The sequence below is a fragment of the Podarcis tiliguerta genome, assembly GCF_965153285.1.
Source record: "Podarcis tiliguerta genome assembly, chromosome: 1".
Taxonomy (NCBI): Eukaryota; Metazoa; Chordata; class Lepidosauria; order Squamata; family Lacertidae; genus Podarcis; species Podarcis tiliguerta.
This window is the reverse complement of record NC_139534.1, coordinates 82,805,677-82,815,687: the sequence shown is the minus strand read 5'-3', so window position 1 is coordinate 82,815,687 and position 10,011 is coordinate 82,805,677.

Here is a 10,011-nt window from a genome sequence, read left to right as displayed (position 1 = left end):
CTCATGTTGCTATGCTTAGCTATTAAGAATATCTCATGGATCAATCTGAAACGAGGTGAGAAAATGTAAATGACAAGCTTCTTCTTTATATGCCACTTACAGGCAACATGGGGGCTTCTGAAGTCGAGGTACTAGGGGTGCATCTAAAATGATAAAGAGGCTCTCCTCTGTAATGTTTTGTTTAGGTTGCCAGTATTTGAAGTTTAGGAACGCGTGTGGCGCTGTGGGTTAAACCACAGAGCCTAGGACTTGCCAATCAGAAGGGCGGCGGTTTGAATCCCCACGACGGGGTGACCTCCCGTTGCTTGGTCCCTGCTCCTGTCAACCTAGCAGTTCGAAAGCACGTCAAAGTGCAAGTAGATAAATAGGTACTGCTCCGGTGGGAAGGTAAACGGCATTTCTGTGTGCTGCTCTAGTTCGCCAGAAGCGGCTTAGTCATGCTGGTCACATGACCCGGAAGCTGTATGCCGGCTCCCTTGGCCAATAAAGCGAGATGAGTGCCACAACCCCAGAGTCGTCCATGACTGGACCTAATGGTCAGGGGTCCCTTTACCTTTACTATTTGAAGTTTACCACCAAATATCTTGTTTCCTTGGTGCATATTATACCGATCCTGGTCCAAGTGCACTGGCTACCAATTAGTTTCCAGGGCCAATTCCAAGTGCTGTTTTTGACCTATAAAGTTTTAAACAGCTCAGGACCACAATACCTCAAGGACCGCCTCTTCCCATATGCACCTACTCGGACTCTGAGATTATCTTCTGAGGCCCTTCTTCGTATGCCTCCTCCTCGAGAGGTTCAGACAACATGAGAACGGGCCTTCTCTGCAGCGGCTCCCCGTCTATGAAATGCTCTCCCCAGGGAAGATTGCCTGGCACCTTCATTATACACCTTTAGGTGCCAGGCAAAAATGTTGCTTTTTAACCAGGCCTTTGGTTGATCTTATTGACATCCAACACCCTTTTAGATTGTGGTTCTTTTGGGGCTTTTAAAAATTTGGTTATTGTTTTTGGTTTGATTTTATATGTTGTGGTCTTGTTTGTGAACCTGAGACCTTTGGGTATAGGGTGATGTATAAATTGAATTTTTATTTTTATTTTTATTATTATTATTATTATTATTATTATTATTATTAATGCATAGTGTCAGAAACCCAGAAGTAGATAGATATTGGTTGCTAAGAGATCAATGGTTCATCTAGCCCCACAGTTTCTATTTGGCCTGGCAGTACCTCTGCAGCTGGCCTAGCCAATGTAGAGCTCTCTATATGGGTTGGGTTATTATTATTATTTCATTTCTTAAATTTGTATACTGCCCTATACCTGTAGATCTCAGGGCAGTTCACAACATAAAATTACAACAGAAAAAACACAAAGTGCAAGTTCCATTAGCCTCAGCCAGCATAGCTAGTAATCAGGAATGATGAATGTTCTATCTAGTAAGATCTGGAGAGTATTACACTGGACCCCCTTGCTCTACATGATCCCAGCAGAGATCTTTTATGTTTCTTGAGATCCTTCAGCTGGGAGTACCAGGGTTGAATTGAGACGATCTATCTGTGCTCTTTCAGGAGGAATGATCCACACTTTTCATTAACTTCATGGTGCCTTGTCCACCAGACTGCAGGCATTCAGATATATAATAATAACAACAATTTATTATTTATAGCCCGCCCATCTGGCTGGGCTTCCCCAGCCACTCTGGGCAGCTTCCAACAAAATATTAAAAATACATTAAAACATCAGTCATTGAAAACTTCCCTAAACAGGGCTGCCTTCAGATGTCTCCTAAAACTCAGATAGTTGTTTATTTCAGAGATACAACTTCACTAAGGGTTGCCAACGAGGTGCCTTTCAGATATTGTTGGACTATAACTCCCATGAATCCCAGGCAACATAGCCAATGGTCAGGGATCATGGGAGCTGTAGTCTAACAACATCACATTGGCTATCCCTGGTTTAGATGACTACATTGGAGGCTGAAGAACATGACATCCAAGTTAAGGCTTTCCATTTCTTTATTCAGGGTCAGCTGCACAAGCAAAGCTGCCAGGGCTTCTGTGTAATGGACTCGGGAGATATGAGCTGCCAGAAGACTGGGCTTTGAGTTCTTCTGTGCAAATGCACAAACCACTGCATAGGACAAAGAATTATTCTCAAGGCCATACCTGAATTCCTCACTCTGCTGGAGGGTTGCTGAACGAATGGGGTTTTAATCTACTGTAGCTAAATTCTCTGTGTAATATTAATCATGTCAGGAATGAGAGGAAGCAGATATTTCATGTAAGCAGAGGAAGCGTGGCAGTTAAAGTAAGGAAAAAGGAATCCTGGTTTTAAAATGCTCGTGATATTTTAGCCAACTATTCTTCTACTACTATTATTGCTTAGTCTTTGCCATCTTTCATTAGCCTGCCCTAACTTGTAATTTTGCTAGGCATGCTTTTACAATTCATTTGCCACATCATATTTTTCACCAGAGGCTCCATCATTAGGATGATCACAGTACATAAAAAGAAACCTGTTGGTTTATCTCTTATATGCTTCTTAATAATCCAAACACTGACCCTGCCTTTCCACTGTGCTGGAAGAAATGAAATGCAATCAATGCGCTGTTAGAAATTGCTAGGCTCTTTGCTTTTGAAACAAGACAGGCATTCCAATCAGTTTTAATTTAAGAAATAACACTTCAGAAATAGTAGCTTTGACAAATAGCCTATTGAGATGTCCTTCTCTGTATCAGGGATTGTGAACCTCAGGCCCTCCAGCTATTGCTAGACTATAACTCCCATTATTAGTGGTCATGCTGGCAGGGGGTTAAAGGAACTGTGAGAGAGCGGGGGGCGCTGTGGTCTAGACCACAAAGCCTCCTGGGAAGGTTGGCGGTTTGAATCCCACCAATGGAGTGAACTCCCGTTGCTCTGTCCCAGCTCCTGCCAACCTAGCAATTTGAAAGCACACCGGTGCAAGCAGATAAATAGGTACCACTGCAGCGGGAAGGTAAATAGTGTTTCTGTGTGCTCTGGCTTCCGTCATTGTGTTCCGTGGTGCCAGAAGCGGTTTAGTCATGCTGGCCACATGACCCAGAAAGCTGTCTGTGGAAAAATGCCGGCTCTCTCAGCCTGAAGTGACCCCAAAGTCACTTTGACTGGACTTAACTGTCCAGGGGTCCTTTACCTTTTTACCTAAAGGAATTGGAGTTCAGCAAGATTCCCAATTCCTGTTGTACATTATTGTTCTTAAGGGTGGATTACACACTGCTTTCCCCTGTGTGAGTTGTCCCAGTCTTCCCTAATCATGCACACATATACAATTTTAACCTGTGAAAGGGCACGTCACTGATATAATTGGTAACAATTCCTTCACTATGGGATTTTTTCCTTTTGTTGCAATAATGGAGCAGGAATTGTTGTTTACAATCCCTTGACTGCTTCAATCACACATAATGCAACCTTAGATCCATATTCACATGGCCAATGGCCAGAGATTATGGGAGATGTAGTCCAACATCTGAACATTGCCCTTTCCTGCTACCCTAGACCCTTGCTGTAGTCATGGAAATACCTACAGCAAGGCTGGGGAACCTGTTGGCCTCCAGTTGTTGCTGGACTCTTAACTCCCACCATCCCTGACATTAGGCCATGTTGGCTTGAAGCTGGAGTCCAACAACATCTGGGGCACTAAATAATAATAATAATAATAATAATAATAATAATAATAATAATAATAATAATAATTTATTTATACCTCACCCCAGCCACTCTGGGCGGCTCGCAATCAAGTATTAAAAACAACACAGCGTTAAATATTAAAAACTTCCCTGAACAGGGCTGCCTTCAAAGGGTGCTCATCAATGGTTCCTCTTCATCCTGGAGAAGAGTGACTAGTGAGGTGCCACAGGGTTCTGTCTTGGGCCCGGTCTTATTCAACATCTTTATCAACGACTTGGATGATGGACTCAAGGGCATCCTGATCAAATTTGCAGATGACACCAAACTGGGAGGGGTGGCTAACACCCCAGAGGACAGGATCACACTTCAAAACGACCTTGACAGATTAGAGAACTGGGCCAAAACAAACAAGATGAATTTTAACAGGGAGAAATGTAAAGTATTGCACTTGGGTAAAAAAACGAGAGGCACAAATACAAGATTGGTGGCACCTGGCTTGAGAGCAGTACATGTGAAAAGGATCTAGGAGTCTTGGTTGACCACAAACTTGACATGAGCCAACAGTGTGACGCGGCAGCTAAAAAAGCCAATGCAATTCTGGGCTGCATCAATAGGAGTATACCATCTAGATCAAGGGAAGTAATAGTGCCACGGTATTCTGCTCTGGTCAGACCTCACCTGGAGTACTGTGTCCAGTTCTGGGCACCACAGTTCAAGAAGGACACTGACAAACTGGAACGTGTCCAGAGGAGGGCAACCAAAATGGTCAAAGGCCTGGAAACGATGCCTTATGAGGAACGGCTAAGGGAGCTGGGCATGTTTAGCCTGGAGAAGAGGAGGTTAAGGGGTGATATGATAGCCATGTTCAAATATATAAAAGGATGTCACATAGAGGAGGGAGAAAGGTTGTTTTCTGCTGCTCCAGAGAAGCGGACACGGAGCAATGGATCCAAACTACAAGAAAGAAGATTCCACCTAAACATTAGGAAGAACTTCCTGACAGTAAGAGCTGTTCGACAGTGGAATTTGCTGCCAAGGAGTGTGGTGGAGTCTCCTTCTTTGGAGGTCTTTAAGCAGAGGCTTGACAACCATATGTCAGGAGTGCTCTGATGGTGTTTCCTGCTTGGCAGGGGGTTGGACTCGATGGCCCTTGTGGTCTCTTCCAACGCTATGATTCTATGATTCAGATGTCTTTTAAAACTAGGATAGCTACTTATTTCCTTCATATCTGAAGGGAAGGTGTTCCACAGGGTGGGTGCCACTACCGAGAAGGGCCTCTGTCTGGTTCCCTGTAACCTCACTTCTCGCAATGAGGGAACCGCCAGAAGGCCCTCGGCGCTGGATCTCAGTGTTCGGGCTGAATGATGATGTGGAGATGCTCCTTCAGGTATACAGGACTGAGGCTGTTTAGGGCTTTAAAGGTCAGCACCAACACTTTGAATTGTGCTCGGAAACGTACTGGGAGCCAATGCAGATCTCTCAGAACCGGTGTTATGTGGTCCCGGCGGCCACTCCCAGTCACAAGTCTAGCTGCCGCATTCTGGATTAATTGCAGTTTCCGGGTCACCTTCAAAGGTAGCCCCACGTAGAGTGCATTGCAGTTCCCCATTCCTGGCCTACTGCATTGTTGAAGCTACTGGAGTCACCAGACCCACCTGTTGTCAATCAGTGTTCATCCATGGAATACAAACAGAATTAAAAGCAACACTTTGGAAGTTAGAGTGGGAAGGGGGAATCTATTTTTGACAAACTCTTTCTAGATCAAAACTAACAGTTTCTAGAAGTAGTCAGGGCGCATATTAATGTAGAAGAAAGACATAAGAGGGTGAATTAACTGAGCAAGCAATCCTTCAGGGTAGCAGATAAAATAATTCAGGTATAACCCTTCTTCAGAAACTCTGTTATTTGCAACAATGGTTTGAAATACTTCCTCAGAGGAAAATCAAGCAGGAGCTGGTAATTATAGAATTGCTTGGCATCAGTTCAGGTGGATATAATTAGGATTGAACTAGCCACTCAACTGCTTTGGAAGAAAGACAATTAATGATTTAAACCTCAAGGTAGCATGGGTCTAGGGCAATATTTCTTCTCCCCTCCCACTGAATTTGGGGCAGAAGGCAGAAGGAAAGAACCTAGATGTTGGGCAATCGCTCACCCAGAAGGGCAGGAAATAATTCAGAGGCAGATGTAAGTTGCAAGGAAGAATAATGATGTTACTCTATGTACCCTGGCTCTGAACAGGGAAGGAATAACAGGGCTTGATCAATGACAAGTTGTGTAGAAGGAGATGTGAGATGATGAAGAACCAGCAGAGGGATCTTGTAGGGAATAATGATATCTTGGCCCCCTGGTCCACATCTTCTTTCCCAGCAGGTGTGTTTGGAACGATTGATGAGTCCTCGGGCTTAGGCAGTCGGCAGTAATTTAGAGTGGTTGGCCATGCGCAAGCGACTCTCATTGTTGGCGACAGCTTCATTACAGCCAGCCCATCTTTCACTTACCGGAGACCTTCTTCCATCAAAGAGAAGATAAATGGAAAAATACACCAGACCCTATATGTTTGTGATATTATCCTCTCCATTTCCCCCCTGGTCTACTTTTATTTACAGTTTTTGAACTTTCCCTTTAAGTGGTAGGAGAGACTCTCAGAAATAGCCTCCCTGGTTTCATCTGCATGCAATTGACTTGGAGCCAGTTAACTTGGGATGACCTGAAGCGCCTTCTGATTTGCTCAACTTATTCTGATGGATTAATCAAAGGCTAAAGTGAATGGAGAGATCACTGTAAAGATCAAGTGCTCTTGATTAATCTCTGGTGGTTATATCAATGATGGATGGCACTCACTGATTTTGTCAGAAGCAGAGGAACCTGTGAATGACGCGCGATAGTAAGGAGTGGGGTGTGGCCTTCTTCATAACATGGGTTTTTTTCTCATCAAAGGGCTTCGGAGAATGGCTAAAACTTTGTACGGATCACATTGTGCGAAGATTGCTCACAACAATATGCTGCTTTGGGTGCACTTTGAACACAGTGCTCAGAAACTGGGGTACTTATACATGCAAATGAAATACTATGTATGAGTGGGATAGTTCATGTTGGATATTTAGTTATTTATATTCTATTTACCATATTTTTCCGTCTATAAGATGCCCCATGTGTAAGACGCCCCCTATTTTGGGGGACAGATTTAAGCAAATGGGGGGAGATGTATCCGTGTATAAGATGCCCCTAATTCCTGACATTATTTTTTAAGGAAAAAAACCTAGTCTTATACACAGAAAAATACGGTATATTCTGTCCTTCCTCCTGAAGGAATCCAGTGGGGCAAATATACACACATACACAGAGAGAAACATCCTCTCAACCAGTGATTTCAGGGTTGGCAAGGCTGGTGGTTTTTCCTATGCAGAAAATTACTTTCTGTTTAGGAAGAATGTATCCCTTGGGGGAGGGACCAAATCTTAGTGGCAGAGCATCTGCCTTGCATGCAGAATGTCTTAGATTTAGTTTCTGTTGTCTCTAAGTAGGGCTGTGCAAACTCCTCTTTCCCCAAAGCCTGGAGGCTCACAACCAATCAGAGCAGACCATACTAAGCTGGGTGGACCAATGGTCTAACTCTGAATAAAGAATCTTCCTGTTTCCTAACACCTCTGATGGATTTTCTTTGTTTTGTACTTCTGTACAGCTTGCGGAATACAAACACAAATAGTAGAATGCATGTACACCTATTTTTGTTCCCCCAGCTCTTACTGAGGAGTGGATTATGCCCTTGGGGAGATGGATACTCATTAATGAGAATGGGGATTGATGTGTCAAATACGAAGCAGGCTTCCTGTGGGAAGAAAAATGACTGGTGCACCTTTCAAGCATACGTTCCACATAAGAGCTTAAATGTAGATTTGATCTATTAGGTAGTCAGTTTAAATTGAATCTATTTATACTTCATCTGATAATAAAATATTGACTTCGATAACTCATCTTCCTCAAAAAGATAGTTTGGACATTGCATGAATGTGTTGCAGAAGAACTCAACGGTTATGAGAATGCAATCAGTTAGTCTCAGGGCTCAGGCATCACTTCTCTTGTGTGCTAGGGATTCCTACTGGAAAAACAAAACATGGTATTATCTGTTTTGAAAAGTGAGAGGACTCATTGGTGCCATTTATCCTTTTAGGTTCCATTGTTTCAACTCCTTCCATTTCTGCCTGCCTCTCTCTCTGTCTCTCTCTTACACACACACACACACACACACACACACCAACACATTGTATACATGCTCTTTGGATGTATTTCTTATCCCTAGCATCTGGTTGTGAGTTTTTCGGCAGATTCTGGAGACCCAAGGCCTTTTACTCACATCTCTTGAATTTATTTAATTTTGAGTTGGCATAATAAAAACTGTAGAATAAGTGGTATCACCTACTCAGACAGAATGCTATGGCAGTAGCATTTTAAATGTAGGAAATATAATGAGACACCGGAAATTACACCATTGTCAGAAAAGATGAATGGTACAACTATAGGAAGCTAATTGGAACCTTACTTCTGATCACCATGGAGGTTATTCATTCTGTGTGGAAAGTGTCATTATATAGTTCACTCACTAGATGGTACTGGACAGTGTTGTATCTGGCAGTGTTGTATCTGTTTTCTGTTCCTTTTCTTCTAATAACTAAAATTCTGGTCTAGACTTCCATGATGATGAATACATGTTTCAGAAAATACAAACTAAAATTTAATGTAATTATAACACATACATACACTTCTCTAGAAATATAGCAGTAGACTTGCTAGGGACCCCAAGGGTCATCTAGTCCAACCCCCAGCAATGCAGGAATCTCAGCTAAAGCACCCATGACAGATGGCCATCCAACCTCTACTTTAAAACCTCCAAGGAAGGAGATTTTATTTCTCTTTGATAAAAACCTGATAAAATATTTCATTTCTCTTTATAAGATAAAATATTTTATTTCTGTATATGAACTGAAAAAATATTTTATTTCTCTTCATAAACTGATAAAAGATTTTTCTTTATAAAATGATAAAATGCTGCTTACAAGGAAACTTCACTAACTGAACATGAACAAAGGAAACAAAACAATTCTCCAGCTAGGGATCATTCTGACCCTCTGTGAAGAACCCTGAAATGTATTTTGTACTCCCCCTACCCAAGCAACCAATTTATTTCCATACTCGAACTATTTTATGTAAGTGGATGTTCACCAGGCTAGCCTTTGTTTACCAGAAATGAAAGAGACAATGGCTGTATTTTCTCAAATGGATGTGGACAAAATGTTTCATGAGAACTCTCTGACATTTCATTTTAAATGTCTGTGCTTTTAATGTTTCTAAAAGAATAAAACATGTACAGTACACATGGGTGAAGTCAAATTGCCAACTTCCTGCTACATCATTTTCTGGATGCAAGAAACTTTCAAGAGGTTAAGGTTCTAATGAACCTACACACTCAAGAGCTCTCATGCTTACAAAGAAATCCTGTGCTTTTATTCTCAAGCTGTGGGTATTCTCAAGCAATCCTAACCATCCCTACTCAGAAGTAACTTCTACTGAATTCAATGTAGCTCACTCCCAGGTAAGAAGGGTTAGGATTGCACTCTTAGTCTCTACAAGGAGTTAGGGCTGCCTCCAGATGTCTTCTAAAAGTCAGATAGTTGTTTATTTCCTTGACATCTGATGGGAGGGCTTTCCACAGGGCGGGTGCCACTACCAAGAAGGCCCTCTGCCTGGTTCCCTGTAGCTTCACTTCTCAAAGTGAGGGAACCACCAGAAGGCCCTCGGAGCTGGACCTCAGTGTCCAGGTTAAATGACAGGGATGGAGACACTCCTTCAGGTATCCTGGGCCAAGGCCATATAGGACTCTAAAGGTCAGCACCAACACTTTGAATTGTGCTTGGAAACATACTGGGAGCCAATGTAGGTCTTTCAGGACTGGTGTTGTATTGTCTTGGCGGCCACTCCCAGTCACCAGTCTAGCAGTTCTCTGTGGATTCAGACATGAGTCTCCCCCAGGCCAACTTGGAGATGCTGGGGATTGAACCCAGGACATTCTGCCTGCAAGGCAGATGCTCTACCACTGAGCTATGGTTCTTCCTCAGAATAACTTTATGGCAAAAGGCATTTTGCTGGTGTAAATTCTCTTACCTTTTAATGGCATGCCGCACCTACCAAAGATGCTTCTTTTATGCAACCTTTCAAGTGTCATCAGTCCTACCCACCATGACAATGTTGGCTCTCACGTTGGCCAGCAGGATACAAGCCTGAAAAGTACTGCTTCCACATCTAGATTCTTTGGTGGCAGGCCTGTTTGAATATCCATATAACCT